This window comes from Rutidosis leptorrhynchoides, chromosome 7 (genome assembly GCF_046630445.1).
Source record: "Rutidosis leptorrhynchoides isolate AG116_Rl617_1_P2 chromosome 7, CSIRO_AGI_Rlap_v1, whole genome shotgun sequence".
Taxonomy (NCBI): Eukaryota; Viridiplantae; Streptophyta; class Magnoliopsida; order Asterales; family Asteraceae; genus Rutidosis; species Rutidosis leptorrhynchoides.
The window spans coordinates 84,717,569-84,734,516 of record NC_092339.1 but is presented as its reverse complement, the minus strand read 5'-3'; positions in this window follow the sequence as shown (position 1 = coordinate 84,734,516).

Sequence of the window (16,948 nt, the reverse complement as noted above, 5' to 3'; positions counted from 1 at the left end):
CATAGTATTCCCAATGAGGCCGCCAGTAGAATTCCCAACGATTCCTGAGCACACTCTACATCCTAATCTGAGATTTGATAGAAGATGGAGAGATTACGAGACATATCAAAGGAACAAATTCAAATTGGTAACAAAAAATGTAGAGGTGCCAAGGGTAATTGATTGGGCACCTTTGGAAACGGTCCATCTAGCTGACCGTGTTAGACAGCTTTTAGTTCAAAGGTATGGCAGTTCTTCTTTTACAGATTGGGAACGTCTTTTCACCATTCGTAGACCTGTATATAAGGAATGGTGTGTTGAGTTGATGAGTACTGTATCACTTGATACAAATATAGTTAGGATAGATGATAGAAGATTTCTTAGGTTTATCCTTGGCGGTAGGATGTACAGAATGTCCATGCTGGACATGGCCAGGGCCTTACAGATATATACTCCTGGTGAGTTGCTATTACCCGATTGTACAAACTTGATTCATTATGGTGAACGGGTAGATAGTAACTTTGACGCTGACGCCATTTGGAGACGTATGTCACATTTTGATGTTTTTACACGAGCAGGAGGACACTCCTATACACATATTGATAGAGCCGAGCTTCGTATTATTCATAGATTTTTGGCTAACTCGATTACACAAAGAGGTCATAATAAAGAAAAAATTACCTTATATGATTTATTCTACCTAAAGTGTATTCGGGATCCTAGAAGCTTTGTCAATATCCCTTACTGTGTTACTTTTTATTTATCTAAAATGGTAGAGGGAATGCAGGACGGAAGTATAATAGGAGAAGGTATTTTTGTTACTCTCATTGGAGAGTATTTAGGTGTTGATAGGAACCAAGGGGGTCCATTACAGATTTGTAGAGAATAGGTTGAGCCATTAGGATTGAAAGTTTATGTGGGTGCTAAGGTATTGAAAAGTAGACGTAACCAGGCAGTACCCTATGAGGGATCTCATCCTCAGGTAGAGAGAGGCTCAGACGAGGAAATGGAGGAGGCGGAAGACATTAGGGATGTCTTTCGAGATGCTATTCTTGACGTCCACGTTCGTATAGATGAGGAAGCAATGACGAATGCGGCCAGACATAGTATGTATGAGCAGTGGAACTCCGAGCGAGTATACGAGGATTATAGGCGATGCCAACACGATAGCTGGTTAGTTCATCAGCACCAAATCATGAGCCAGCTATCATATCAGGTACCAAATAACTATGTACCTACTCGACCTGCTCATTTTCCGCCACATAGCCCCGATATCCGACCACCCTTTAACCGGTATGACTATGACCAAGCCTATCAGAACACCTATAACCAACAATGGAACCCACCCGATGAGATGAACTGGAACCCCTATCCAGACTGATTTAGTTCCATTTGGTTATTTTTATGATTATTATGTTTTTATCTTTTGACTTTTTCATGTTTAAACTTATGTTCTTGGATAAATTTGTGTAATTTTTATTATTTTATTATTATTGTGTACTAATATTTCATATTTAGAATTTGAAAGTGGGATATTAAGTCCCATTTCAAATTGCCATGCATGATTATACTTGTATGTATGTATATTGTCGATTGTTCAAAACAGGGTAAAACAGCGCATTTTCAAAGACTGGCATTAAGTTCAGCAAAAAGCTACTAATTTTGACGACAAGATGACAAATAAATGTGATGTAACAACAGACGAAATGAACAAATGCTATGCACCATTTATCATTCAGCAAACAAACGCCAATATATTTGGAAACTTTGGTAAAATTTAATCATTTCTACGCTAATCACCCTCAATAATTTAAATTGTACTGATTTCTTGCAAATGAGGGCATTGCAAGATCTTAAGTGTGGGAAGGGGTTAAATTCTTTCGGACTTTTAAAATTTTTATCTTTATACACTTGGTTACCATTAAAAATACTAGTAACGTAGTAGTTGTATTAGAATCTAGTGCTCTCTGATAATAAAGAACAGCCCTAGTCTTATATACTGACCACCCAATTCTAGTAAAAATTTTCAAAATTTTCAATTAAATGAACTCAAAATCATGTTTATACATATTTATGAACGATAAAACTAGGTGTTAACACCGAAATTATTGTAACCTCGGAAAGGACATAAATTGAGAAACAAACCAAAATGTTGAAATTCATTTAAAATGGAATAGAGGACGATAAAAAGAAAAATAAAAGCCAAGTGTGGGAAAATTTACCAAGTTATCTTAAACATATGTCACATATATCTGTAACAAATAACTGAAAATACTTTTGCTTTGGACTAAACTAAACCATTTTACCCGATGAAAGAAAAGAAGAGATGGATCTACACGATGAATCAATTCCATCATTAAAAGGAAGTAAAGTCTTCCGAAAAAGACACGCGCTTCTTGATTTAGGTCAAGAAGTTGTCGTCTAGACCAGCTGTAGGTTGATTAAAAATCTAGAAAAGTCATCTCTAAAATCAGCAGGAAATCCACGGACCTCAGCATTAAACAGGGTCGCCAAGTGGTCAGATTTATCCTAACCATGAGAAGGATTTATCTCGTACAATGGGGGGGGCACCATGCAAATTAGCTTGATAAGACTAATGAATCAGATCTCCAGAAAGGATAATCTCCTTAAAGATTAAAAATCAGCTTTTAAGCCTGATATTACTCAATCCTAGAGATTGACCTTAAAGATTGAGAATTCAAACTCATGGAATTCAATGATATCTAAACTCGAGCTTGAACGAGAAAATATTTTGATCAAAATTACAAACCGATTTGTTTTCTGAAAACCCTATTTTCAATGCGTTCATTACCATTGAACGTAAAATCCTAGGAATTCACCTGGAATTCATTAGGTCACCTGAACCAAATCAGGTGTCAACCGTAAGAATGGTGGTTGCATAGCATGGTCAAAGACAGGACCTTGTGCCAGACCGAAAAATCGTAAGGGTGAGCTTTACTATTGATCCTACCAAGGATAGTAATTGCGTCCGACACGTTATAGACCATAATCAAATGCATGTCATTAGACATTGCCTTAACAGTTGCTTGTTCAACGCTTTCCTTTACAACCGAACGGTAGTTTATTGAAAGGTAATATACGGGACAAGTAAACTGGACGTGTTGCTTTCCAAATACAAGGTTAGCAAGTGGGTGACACAAAACCGCAAGTTTTGAGCTAAAATTTTCAAATCTGAAACCCACCAAACCCACAAAAATATTTTGCAAACACCGGTGAAGGGTTATTCCGGAAAACTTATCTAGGGTAAAAGCTAGATTGAATTTTCAAAAGATCAAATATTTTCATAAAGATCCAATTTCCTTAAGGATCTACATTTTCATAGTCATGTGGGACTGTAAACCGCCTTTCAAATGTGCACTTTGCTTTGGAAACCGAAAGTAAATCGGCTATTTGATTGCAAGTGTTGTTGACCTAAACCCGAGGCAACTGTGGATGACACACCCACCTTTAACCATGGTTCTATCGTTACTATCATTGTTTATACCGCCGTATAGAAATCACTGATGTACAAAGTGTAAAGAATAAAGAAGTGATTCTAGTATTTCAAGACGATATTGCTTGAGGACAAGCAACGCTCAAGGGTGGGAATATTTGATAATGCTAAAAACGAACATATATTTCATAGCATTATTCCTCAAGAAAGACAAGCTTTTAGTTGCAATTGTTCTATTTACAAGTGATATTCGTTTAAATAATAAAAGGTGAAGACAAAAGACAGATTCGACGAATTGAAGACGCAAACGACCAAAAAGCTTAAAAGTACAAAATACAATCAAAGAGGTTCCAATTATTGATAAGAAATGTCTCGAAATTACAAGAGTACAAGATTCAAAAACGCAAAGTACAATATATTAAATTGTACGCAAGGACGTTCGAAAATCCGGAACCGGGACCAGAGTCAACTCTCAACGCTCGACGCAACGGACTAAAAATTACAAGTCAACTATGCACATAAATATAATATAATATTTAAATAATTCTTATAATTATTTAATATATTATATTATTTATAAAACCGTCGGCAGAAGAAAACAACCAAAAATGAGCCTCCCCAGCTGGCCATGCGATCGCATGAGCCCCAGTTCCAGCCCACATGCCTATAAAAATCGAGCTTTGGTGCACCAAAAATATCCATCTATCTTTCTCTTCTCTCCATATATACGTAAAATATATATTCATAATTTATATTTTAATTTTAATTTTAATTATAATTCTAATAATAAGGGTATGTTAGCGAATATTGTAAGGGTGTAAGTCGAAATTCTGTCCATGTAATGCTACGCTATTTTTAATCATTGTAAGTTATGTTCAACCTTTTTACATTAATGTCTCGTAGCTAAGTTATTATTATGCTTATTTAATCCGAAGTAATCATGATGTTGGGCTAATTACTAAAATTGGGTAATTGGGCTTTGTACCATAATTGGGGTTTGGACAAAAGAACGACACTTGTGGAAATTAGACTATGGGCTATTAATGGGCTTTATATTTGTTTAACTAAATGATAGTTTGTTAATGTTAATATAAAGATTTACAATTGGGCGTCCCTATAATTTACCATATACACTCAATCGGACACGATGGGTGGGGTATTTATATGTACGAATAATCGTTCATTTAACCGGACACGGGAATGGATTAATAGCCACTAGAATAATTAAAACAGGGGTGAAATTATGTACAAGGAAACTTGGTATAATTAATAACAAAATATTAAAACCTTGGATTACACTCAGTCGACATCCTGGTGTAATTATTAAACAAAGTATTAAAATCTTGTTACAGTTTAAGTCCCCAATTAGTTGGAATATTTAACTTCGGGTATAAGGATAATTTGACGAGGACACTCGCACTTTATATTTATGACTGATGGACTGTTATGGACAAAAACCAGACGGACATATTAAATAATCCAGGACAAAGGACAATTAACCCATGGGCATAAAACTAAAATCAACACGTCAAACATCATGATTACGGAAGTTTAAATAAGCATAATTCTTTTATTTCATATTTAATTTCCTTTATTTTATATTTAATTGCACTTCTAATTATCGCATTTTTATTGTTATTGTATTTAATTGCACTTTTAATTATCGTACTTTTTAATTATCGCAAGTTTATTTTATCGCACTTTTATTATTCGCAATTTCATTATCGTTATTTACTTTATGCTTTAATTTAAGTCTTGTATTTATTTTTAATATTTTACATTTGGTTTTAACTGCGACTAAAGTTTTAAAATCGACAAACCGGTCATTAAACGGTAAAAACCCCCATTTATAATAATAATATTACTTATATATATATATTTGTATTTTTATAATAGTAAACTAATATAGCGTTAAGCTTTGTTTAAAAAGATTCCCTGTGGAACGAACCGGACTTACTAAAAACTACACTACTGTACGATTAGGTACACTGCCTATAAGTGTTGTAGCAAGGTTTAAGTATATCCATTCTATAAATAAATAAATATCTTGTGTAAAATTGTATCGTATTTAATAGTATTTTCTGCAAAAATATAAGCTATTTTATATACTACTCTGCTCGAGCATCAGATTCATACATATAAAACTATCTTATTCGAAGATTTGAACATGTATTCACTAGAACATAGTTTAGTTAATTCTAAACTTGTTCACAAATAAAAGTTAATCCTTCTAACTTGACTTTTAAAATCAACTAATCACATGTTCTATATCTATATGATATGCTAACTTAATGATTTAAAACCGGAAAACACGAAAAACACCGTAAAACCGGATATACGCCGTCGTAGTAACACAGCGGGCTGTTTTGGGTTAGTTAATTAAAAACTATTATAAACTTTGATTTAAAAGTTGTTCTTATAGGAAAATGATTTTTCTTATGAACATGAAACTATATCCAAAAATCATGGTTAAACTCAAAGTGGAAGTATGTTTTCCAAAATGGTCCTCTAGACGTCGTTCTTTCGACTTAAATGACTTCCTTTACAAAAATAACTTGTAACTTATTTTTCCGACTATAAACCTATACTTTTTATATTTAGATTCATAAAATAAAGTTCAATATGAAACCATAGAAATTTGATTCACTTAAATCGGATTTAAAACGAAGAAGTTATGGGTAAAACAAGATTGTATATTTTTTGATTGTTGTAGCTACGGAAATATTGTAACAATTCTATACAAATCATATCCTAGATAACTTATATTGTATTATACATGTATTCTAATGTAATCTTGGGATACCATAGACACGTATGCAAATGTTTTGACATATCATATCGACCCATGTATATATATTATTTGGAACAACCATAGGCACTCTATATACAGTAATGTTGGAGTTAGCAATACAGGGTTGAGGTTGATTCCAAAAATATATATACTTTGAGTTGCGATCTAGCCTGAGACGTGTATACACTGGGTCGTGGATTGATTCAAGATAATATATATCGATTTATTTCTGTACATCTAACTGTGGACAACTAGTTATAGGTTACTAACGAGGACAGCTGACTTAATAAATTTAAAATAGTAAAATGTATTAAAAATGTTGTAAATATATTTTGAACATACTTTGATATATATGTACATATTTGTTATATGTTCGTGAATCGACCAGTGGCCAAGTCTTACTTCCCGACGAAGTAAAAATCTGTGAAAGTGAGTTATAGTCCCACTTTTAAAATCTAATATTTTGGGATGAGAATACATGCAGTTTTATAAATGTTTTAAGAAATAGACACAAGTAAATGAAACTACATTATATGGGTGAATGATCGAAGCCGAATATGCCCCTTTTGCTTGGTAGCCTAAGAATTAGTAAACCGATCTACTAATTGACGCGAATCCTAAAGATAGATCTATTGGGCCTAACGAACCCCATCCAAAGTACCGAATGCTTTAGTATTTCGAATTCGTTTTTATCATGTCCGAAGGATTTCCTGGAATGATAGGGGATATTCTTATATGCATCTTGTTAATGTCGGTTACCAGGTGTTCACCATATGAATGAATTTTATCTCTATGTATGGGATGTATATTGAAATATGAAATCTTGTGGTCTATTATTATGATTTGATAATATATAGGTTAAACCTATAACTCACTAACATTTTTGTTGACTTTTTAAGCATGTTTATTCTCAGGTGATTATTAAGAGCTTCCGCTGTTGCATACTAAAATAAGGACAAGATTTGGAGTCCATGCTTGTATGATATTATGTAAAAACTGCATTCAAGAAACTTATTTTTGATGTAATATATTCTTATTGTAAACCATTATGTAATGGTCGTGTGTAAACAGTATATTTTAGATTATCATTATTTGATAATCTACGTAATGCTTTTTAAACCTTTATCGATAAAATAAAGGTTATGGTTGTTTTAAAAATGAATGCAGTCTTTGAAAAATGTCTCATATAGAGGTCAAAACCTCACGACGAAATCAATTAATATGGAACGTTTATAATCAATATGAACGGGACATTTCAATTAGAGTTCGTCAAGATGACGAAAATGATATTTTATTCATTTTAATGTTATTTTTAAACATTTTGAATATCTATCATATTATTAATTTGGTTAAAGCATGACTTAGCATGGTATAAATAGTTCTAAGGCCTTTTATTTCTCTCACATTCTAATTTTGTATAATGCATATAAATTTGAAACTAATATCACTTCACTAAGTACAAATTTTGACTCATTAATATGCGCTGCCAAATGTAGTATCATTTGACGGCGCATAATTTTCGGTTTCAGATTGTACTGAAATTCCTAAGGTCACCCTAAATAGAATAAGGTGCAAGACTCCATGAAGGTGTCTTGTCATTAGAGTTCGTCTAGATGACGAAAATGATATTTTATTCATTTTAATGTTATTTTTAAACATTTTGAATTTTTATCATATTATTATTTTGGTTAAAGCATGACCTAGCATGGTATAAATAGTTTTACCACCTATTATTTCTTTCATATTGTAATTATGTATAACGCATATAATTTTGAAACTAATATCACTTCACTAAGTACAAATTTTAACTCATTAATACGCGCCGCCAGATGCAGTATCATTTGACGGCGCATAATTTTCGATTTCAGATTATGCTGAAATTCCTTAGATCACCCTAAAATAGAAGGTGCAAGACTCCATGAAGGTGTCTTGTCATTAGAGTTCGTCTAGATGACGAAAATCATATTTTATTCATTTTAATGTTCTTTTTAAACGTTTCGAATTTCTATCATATTATTATTTTGGTTAAAGCATGATCTAGCATGGTATAAATAGTTTTACCGCCTATTATTTCTTTCACATTGTAATTATGTATAACGCATATAATTTTGAAACTAATATCACTTCACTAAGTACAAATTTTAACTCATTAATACGCGCCGCCAAATGCAATATCATTTGACGGCGCATTATTTTCGGTTTCAGATTATGATGAAATTCCTAAGATCACCCTAAAATAGAACAAGGTGCAAGACTCCATGAAGGTGTCTTGTCATTAGAGTTCGTCTAGATAACGAAAATCATATTTTATTCATTTTAATGTTCTTTTTAAACATTTTGAATTTCTATCATATTATTATTTTGGTTAAAGCATGATCAAACATGGTATAAATAGTTTTACCGCCTATTATTTCTTTCACATTGTAATTATGTATAACGCATATAATTTTGAAACTAATATCACTTCACTAAGTACAAATTTTAATCATTAATATGTGCCGCCAATTGTATTATCATTTGGCGGCGTATAATTTTCTGTTTCAGATTGTGCTGAAATTCCTAAGATCACCCTAAAATTGAACAAGGTGCAAGACTCCCTGAAGGTGTCTTGTCATTAGAGTTCGCCTATTATTTCTGTCACATTGTAATAATGTATAACGCATATAATTTTGAAACTAATATCACTTCACTAAGTACAAATTTTAACTCATTTATTTGCGCCGCTAAATGTAGTATCATTTGGCCGCGCATAATTTTTAATTTCAGATTGTACTGAAATTCCTATGATCACCGTAAAAGATAACAAGGAGCAAGACTCCCATTAGAGTTCTTCTGGATGACGAAAATGATATTTTATTCATTTTAAAAAAAATTTAAATGTTTCGAATTTCTATCATATTATTATTTTTGTTAAAGCATAACCTAGCATGGTATAAATAGTTTTAACGCCTATTATTTCTCTCACATTGTAATTATGTATAACGCATATAATTTTGAAACTAGTATCACTTCACTATGTACAAATTTTAAATCATTAATATGCACCGCAAAATGTAATTTCATTTAGTGGCGCATAATTTTCGGTTTCCGATTATGCTGAAGTTCCTAAGATCACCCTAAAAGAGAACAAGGAGCAAGGCTCCCTAAAGGTGTCTTGCCAGTGGAGTTTGTATAGATAACGAAAATGATATTTTATTCATTTTAATGTTCTTATTAAACATTTTGAATTTCTATCATATTATTAATTTTTAAAAGCATGACTTAGCATGGTATAAATAGTTTTAAAACCTATTATTTCTCTCACATTGTAAATAGTTTTAAAACCTATTATTTCTCTCACATTGTAATTATGTATAACGCATATAATTTTGATACTAATATCACTTCACTAAGTCCAAATTTTAACTCATTAATATGCGCCGCCAAATGTATTATCATTTGTCGGCGCATAATTTTCAGTTTTTCCGATTGTGCAAAAATTCCTAAGATCACACTAAAAGAGAACAAGGAGCAAGACTCTCTGAAGGTGTCTTGCCATTAGAGTTCGTCTAGAAAACGAAAATGATATTTTATTCATTTTATTGTTCTTTTTAAACGTTTTGAATGTTTATCATATTATTATTATTTTTTTAAAGCAAGACTTAGCATGGTATAAATAGTTTTATTGCCTGTTTCTCTCTACCATTGTAATTATGTATAACACATATAATTTGGAAACTAAGATCACTTAAGTACAAATTTTAACTCATTAATATGCGCCGCCAAATGTAGTATCATTTGGCGGCGCATAATTTTCGATTTCAGATTGTGCTGAAATTCCTTTCATCACCCTAAAAGAGAACAAGAAGCAATACTCCCTGAAGGTGTCTTGACATTAGAGTTCGTCAAGATGATGACAATGATACTTTATACGTTTTAATGTTCTTATTAAACGTTTTGATTTTCTATCATATCATTATTTTTGTTAAAGCATGACTTAACATGGTATAAATAGTTATAAAACCTATTATTTCTCTCACATTGTAATTATGTATAACTCGTATAATTTGGAAATTAATAACACTTCACTAACTACAAATTTTAACTCATTAATATGCACCGCTGATATGGTCAAAACGGACGGTTTTATTTATGTGGTGTCGTCAGGCCACAAGGCGTCAGGATCAGCTGCCGAGAGTGGGGGATCAATAGTTTTAAATTTATATTTTATCGGGCCTAAATCGTACTACTCCTTATTATGAGTAAGGGAAGTATGACATAGGGTCGTATTTTTAAGATATCAGTAGAATCAACCTATAATTAAAGCTTAAGATTATTCTAAAGTGACGGAGTCGTGTGATATACCTAATTTTTGGTTTTCTAGTTTATAAGATAAAGTAAAGTAAATGTGATAAAATTTGTAATTCAGATAAGGCTAAAACAAGTGCATACTATGATTTTATCAGTTACTTTGCCAAGATTATGGAATGCTGGCTCATGGATAGGTAGTGACCTTGTATTCATTACACTGGTCCTAAATACCACTGTCATAAGACATGTCACTAGGTAATGCATTAGGCTTGAAGATTTTGAATAGACATCAACGTCCCTTACCCCCGACGCCCGTGCAGTCTGACTACAGGCATACACGTTCAGATCCAATTGAGCGACTCGATTGGGTGACGTATTAACATTCCACAAAGGTCTGAACTTTCTTAAGCATAATAGAATATCGGGTTTGCCATATCCGAGAGGTGTGATATGTTTAGATGCTTTCATTAATGATTGGGTTTAAAAGATAGTTAGGCCCTTAAAAGAGTTTAACCATAAAGAACACCATGGTCAAGTCAGGTTTGACTTCCATGAACACGTTCGGTTATCCTAACAGTCCAATGCTTTATGTGTTTAAACAAACAGTTCCTTAATTAACTAAGAATCCCTCAAGCAGGGTGCAATGCTTGAGACCGCGTTATGGTGAAGTGTACTAATCAGCACTGACCGGATTCCATGGCCTTACGTAGCAGAGGTGCAGCTTACAACAACCGTTGTGCTTCAGCATATACGTACGAAGTTTATATGCTTAGTGACTGCACTAGCATGGTCTAGGACCGATAATGTACTATGGGTCTACTTAGATGTTTCACTATGAAAGAGTCCTCAGTCGGAATCCAAGGCTTGGTGGACTTACTACAACCGGTGTGCCTTAGTTAAACTTACGTTGTATCTGATAGACTTTAATGTGTGAAATCTAGTATATAATTTATCTTGGAAAATACAAGTTTTAAAGATTACTACACTCTAACGGGTAGTGTACCCGATCGTGCAATAGTATAAAGTTGGTAATTCCGAAATCATTCCAAGGACAGTTTTAAACGTGAGAATTAAGATTGCAACTAATAAAATAAACTAAGTTAATCTATGAAAATCGAAAGTACGAGATAATTTGTTTTGTGGCTATTTAACGAATAGCCAAATAAAAGATTGATTTAAAAGTAAAAGACAATATTTTTGTGTTTTTAAGTTTATAAGAAATAAATGCAGACTCAACGAAAAGTAAAGATATTTGAATTCAAAAGATAAAAGAATGTTCGCCTAGATCTCCTATTTGCAGTGTCGGATAATTTGTTATTAAGCTCTAGTTCAATTTATCAATACATGCAACTACAGAGTCGGTTTACCCAGAGTTCTCTTTTAGCAAACACGTCAAACTTGGATTTATTAGCTTAGGGTTCCCTTTCACCAAAGACCTCTTTCGTTTGTGACTTAGTAATTAACTAATTATAAGATTAAGATTCAATTGGTTACTGCGTTCGCTCCACACAATTCACCCATATTTTTTTTAATCTTTGTTACCCGGTTTACCTCCTTGGTTCAGTAAGCACCCAATTGGTTAAGACAAATCAATTGAAAACTAGTGTTCTAAATTGAAACAGGGTTTTATTTGTTCAAACAAGATCACTAATCAACCTAGTAATAATAATCAACACCCACAAGAGTGGTTCTTAATCAAAACTCATAATTATCATGCATTAATCAAATCAAACATTAAAGTATCATCCAAACACATACGAATATTCAATCTAGACAAATATTTAAGTGCTTAGCCAACCATGGCTAAAACCAAAATCATAAATAAACAATTAAGAGTATTCATAATGATGATAAGAATTAAACCTAATAAAAATTGTGTTCTTGACTAATGATCTTGATGTGTTAGATGTACAGAATTAAACCTAATAAAAATTGATGTGTTAGAATGATCTTGGAGTTCCCCAAAAATCACCCTTTTTCGTCAAAAAGCTGCTGGAATTCGTCTGGATGCAATAATGAATAATTAGGGTAAAAATTCGGGCTTTAAATAGTAAAGTTCTGAAACCGACAGAAGGTGGAGCGGCGCTCTAAATATGGAGCGGCACTCCATATAGCTGAAAACTGATCTTTTGATTTCCAAAACCCCTTGAACTGAAATTCCTGCCTACTGGAGCGGCGCTCCATGTTTTGGAGCGGCTCTCCAGACCCTTTTTGCTGAATCCAGACAGTAAAACTCATAAAATCACTCGTTTTCGAACCAAACTCGAATCGAACCAATTTCTTTCACTCGTTTCCATAGAAAATTACTAAAACCATCAAATAAATTCAAATTTCATCTCCTTGGTCTTAGAACTCGAACTTTCACAACACTTATCGAAATAACACCAAATCGTATCCAAAAGGACCAAAATGTGATCGATATCGCTAAGGAAAATGTGTAATAAATATGCAATATCAAAAAACCCCACACTAGAGTTTTGCTTGTCCTCAAGCAATTAAACTCGATAATAATCTTCTACCATAAAGTAACCTCTTCAAAAGTATATGTAGAACCAAACGAACAATCAACAAACCATCATCTAGCATGGGCACGATTTGGAGAAAATACCAACCATACCTCCCACTTGCATTCCCCCAAATTTAACTTCCCAATCCTCAAGCAATCAAATATGAACAAAGTCGCTAATTAAAGTCTTCAATAGCGTACCAAATAAAATAAGGCAAAGAATCTCAAACCATAATGTAAGTCTTCAAAGGAACCGGGAATCAAGTGGGAGCCAACACCAAAGATATGACAATCGAACGCATGTGCTAAAAAGAACACACGAGCTACCCCGCAATTGGTCAAACCAATGCCTCCCACAGTACCTAACATCGTGAGATGTCGGTAAGAAAATAATGTGCTTAGGAGGGTACACATTACGTTCAGATATCATCGATAATCATGAGGTAATCATCTAATCCATTAAGTCAATCATAGAGATTGAGGTTCATCAGGCTTAAAAGCTGATATCTTACCTTTCCGGAGGTTATCCACTGGGAATCTGATCAATCACTGACATTTTGTGTATCATGGTGTGCTTCCTATTTGGCTAGCAAATCTCTCTCATTGAGATAAGCTTTGACTACCAGTTTCTCTGTTTGACGTTGAGGCCTGGTAGATTTCCAGTCAATTTTAGCAATGACTTTTCAAGATTTTTCGTCACCCTAAAACTGGTCTGGACTACAACTTCTGAAACAAATCAGCAAGTGTGTCGTTCGGGAGACTTGACTCCCTTTAGGATGGAATGGATACATCCTGTGTGGTTAAATAAAGTGGTCAGGTGCAACATTGTCCTTGTTAGGAGAAACAATGAGGATCGCCCTGTTAAAGTTTTCGATCTAGCGCATGGTCCGGTTTCGACCACACGCTACTATCACCGTTCATACGGTTGACACTCGCCTTGGTGTAAGTGACCTACGATTAAATTCTAAAGAATTCGTAGGATTTCACGTTCATTGGTAATGAACATGTTTCGAAAGTTCAAGACTTTGACCTCTAACAGTACCTCATCGTGAAATGATGGGTAATGAAATGGTACAGCTTAAGAGATATACGTACCAAGTGAAACGGTCGGAAGACTTTACTTCCTTAATGAGTGGATCTGACTCACTCGGGAAGGCCAATCTATTTCAATTGACACTCGGTTTAAATCCTAAAAACCTTAGGGTGCCATAGCTTTTGGCTATGGGTTGTGTTGTCTAAGCAAACACAAGCACGTAGCTATTGTTCTTAAAAAGGACAACACTGGTGAAGCTCTAGGCTCCTCTTCCCACAGTATCACACCATTAAATGATGTAATAAATAAATGATATAGTTTCGGAAGTCTGCTATACCAAGTAACCAAAAGTTTGTGATCTGGCACGTGATTCGGTCACAATCACGCTATGCAATCACCGCTCTCTCACGGTTTAACCTGTTTTGGTACAGGTGACCTACTATTGAGTTCTCCGAACTCGTAGGATTTCATGTCCAAGATAATGAACATGTAGGACAATTTTGGCTTCTTTTAAATCATGAAATATGCCATAAAATACCAAGTCAATTTTCATAATAAAGGTTTTGGCCAAATTTTCAATTGTTTTTCTACTTTTTTTTTATATTTTTAAACTAACTTTTCTATATATATATTTTTTTATTTTACCCCTAATTTTTATTATTTTTTTTACGACCAAAACCCGTGAAACGTCAAGTCTTTTTAAATAAAAACTAATATGATGATGATTCCATTAACAACCAACCCGAGAGATTTTACATCCCCCACCCCACACTTGAGATCAAGGAATGTCCCCATCACTTGAGATCAAAATTAGATAAAAATCGAAAGGGTTATGTGAGAAAGAAAATATAAAAACTTATCGAGCTTAACCACTGATCGTGGAATGCCATTGACAGATGGCGCTGAACTGACTGCCAGCATAAGAACATCGTCCATTCCCGATCCTTACACCAATATCATCAATCATGCAGTTTTGCTGAACTTAATGCCAGACTTGAAAAATCATTTCACCAATAAACCAAAGAAAAGAAAAACAAACGAACTACATAAACAGAACAAGGTGGCACCACCCGATGCCGAAACGCCTTATCCCTCAAATAAGTTTCAAAGTACACAATTAGAGAATATAATTATTCAAGTACAGACCAAAGGAAAAGTAAATAGTTTCAAACAAATACGACATAAACATGCGCAACAAATCATCTCACGGCCATAAATCTCTGGTAGGGTCCCAATCCACACCATAGGTATCCTGACAAGCCTGGTACGGGTCATATGATGGATCTGGCCTCGGAGGAGTAACTGATGTATAATCAGGAATGGTAGTACGTGTCGGAATATAAGCCTCCGAGTTTTGACGCATCTGTCTCTGAATTTGTCTCTGATGAACCTCCCACTGATTATGGGCCCGAATTCCCCTCACATCATACTCTACACTGTCAACTCGCTCACCCAAATGACCCATCTCCGTTTTGAACTGTCCCAGCGCTGTGTTAATCGCACCATAACTATTCTGGTGCCAAACCCTCATATCCTCGTTATGCCTGCGCTGATCCTCTAGCATCCTCTGATTATGCTCAACCTGAGCATCATACGCTGACCGGCAATCCTGAAACTCCAGATGAATACCGTCTACAATGTTAACCAACGAATTCCAACTCTCTTCACCAAGTGTCAACGTTCCCTGTACGTTCGCAGTACTCGAGCTTCATGCCTCATACGTGGATCGACTAACACCACGTCCACGTCCACGTCCAGCACCGTCACCTGGTTGTTGTTGCTCATCATCCACCAAAACCCAACCTTGTGGACCTCTTCGGATAAACTCAGCTTTTGAGAAAAACAGAATATTAGTGGGCATCGCCTCAACCCCCAACATACTACACCTATTAGTCGGGACTGAAAACACCCGAGCAAATCTAGTCACCAAGTGCCCACCTAACAACGGGCGTTCTGTTCGTTTATCTGTTCCAATCTCTTGAAACCATGCTCCTAACATACAAGGGACATCAATTCGCTCTCGCAATTTAATCTGCTGAAGAAACCAAAGATCTCTTCGCTGAATCTTATTCGCATTTCCTCTAGCCATAAACATGTGAGCAATCATCTTAAAAATCATCCGGTCCTCCGGAAGTCGAAGCATTGACTAAACACTCCTACTTGAACTAAAAGGACCCGCATCACCTTTCGCCACCGTTGGCCAATAATCACTTTCACTAAACGGTTCCTGCCCAAACACCTTCCCCTGTACCAAAAACCACTTTAAATCGTTGTCATTTAACTCGGGATATAAATCCAACACCCGAGCTACCCCAATCTTACTCAAACTGCGCTCCAACCCTCCTAACCTGAATGTCAAGAAATCTGCCTCAGTCAGAGAGGCTCGCGGTCTACAACTAACAGTGGAAAAGAACTCTATAGTTAATGGCTCAAAGATATCCTCATTAATTTCAAATAACCGTTCGTACTATCTCAATTCTTCACCCGCGTATGTTACCCACAAAAACCCACGCAATCTCCTAACAATATTGTTACCCAAAGCTGTGAGTTGCGTCCAATCCAAATAATAAGTTCGTTCGATCGGACGGGCGCTATTAATCGTGAATCGTTCTTCCAAATTCTCATCATTATAGATTTGTGACAACCATAGCTCAAGATTATTTGGTGGTTGTCTTGGTTGTTCGGTGTTGCCTCGCGATCTCTACACACATGAAACAAATAAAGAAAGCAAAACACCAAACTCAAAAGTTAGTGTTAGTTTAAATAATAAGCACCAAAGTCCCAGCACAACCAAAACATGTTACATGCTAAGTCACTTTAAAGACAATCACCAAGTTAACCGAGTAACACATGTAAACATGCCAAGAGCTCAAATCTATGCATATCAAATTATCT